We start from the raw sequence: 1,151 nt of genomic DNA, 5'->3' as shown, positions 1-1,151 counted from the left end.
AAAGTAACAATAACTACTTACTACATAAAATGAAGATGCTATGCAGCTGACTAGGATTACAAATGTCTAAAGTTTACCCATATGAATGGATATACAAAAAGGAAGAAAAAAGAAGACTCTTTTTTTGGGGGGGTTGCACTCTTTAGAATATAGTAGTGTTTAAGGAATAGGATTAAAATTTCACTTTTATTAAAGGTCAAATGCAGGTATATCTTATTTAACAATATATACAAACACAAAAGTTAGGGATTGATGTGAACAGTTATTGTGTATCAAGGATTTATATTATAAATTCAAATTGTCACTTACTATGTAACATCATATACTTCTGTACATACAATAATTGAATTGTTAAAAACTGTCACACAGAAACCCAAACTGGGTCAGTTTTTTTTAACCCCACTCTTTATCTCGTATGTAAACAGGAGGTACCTATCTATAGATAAAAATATTCAATGACATTGATTTAAAGTCAGAAGGAAGCAAAATTTATGAATCTGCTTTCAGTGTTAGTCACAGAGTGGATTGTTATCCCAATTACTAATACACTTGGTATTCCCAGGAGGTCTCCCATCCAGGTACTAACCAAGCCCAACACTGCTTAGCTTCCAAGATCGGACGGTATTGGGCATTATCAGTGTAGTATGAAAGTAGATTAATAAAAAAATCGTTGAAAGATAAGAAATTAGGAGATTAAAGACTAAAGTGGTGCGGACACCCCTCAGCTGGTGGGACATTTTCTCGTGTCCTTAAATAAATGGGACATTTGCCTCAGCTGTAGTTTTGTCAATTTACCATAGTATATCTTTAGTTTCAACCATGCATAACTGTGCGTGTCAGCTGTGCGTTCCAATACTCAAAGCATTCCTATCTCTAAGCATTTTGAAAATTAACAGTTAAAAAAACAGTTATCCTGCATTGATCTGGACTTAACCATCTTCCTTTTCTTCTCATCTTCAGGTATGTTCAAATCTCACCCTGTAATATGCCTATTGCAATCTGAACCTCTGCAAAACATCTCTATTCTAAATGTATGTTCAAATCTCACCCTGTAATCTGTCTATTGCAATCTGAACCGCTGCAAAACATCTCTATTCTAAATGTATGTTCAAATCTCACCCTGTAATCTGCCTATTGCAATCTGAACCTCT

The 1,151-nt window shown here is 34.4% G+C and overlaps 1 pseudogene; it reads right to left on the bottom strand.

Annotated features, from left to right (window-relative positions):
• Nucleotides 1-537: 537 nt before the first annotated feature.
• LOC134938973 (5S ribosomal RNA) lies at nucleotides 538-656 on the bottom strand (annotated as a pseudogene).
• Between the last annotated feature and the right edge of the window lie 495 nt (nucleotides 657-1,151).

The sequence above is a fragment of the Pseudophryne corroboree genome, chromosome 6, assembly GCF_028390025.1.
Source record: "Pseudophryne corroboree isolate aPseCor3 chromosome 6, aPseCor3.hap2, whole genome shotgun sequence".
NCBI lineage: Eukaryota > Metazoa > Chordata > Amphibia > Anura > Myobatrachidae > Pseudophryne > Pseudophryne corroboree.
This window is presented reverse-complemented; position numbering and strand designations above follow the sequence as displayed.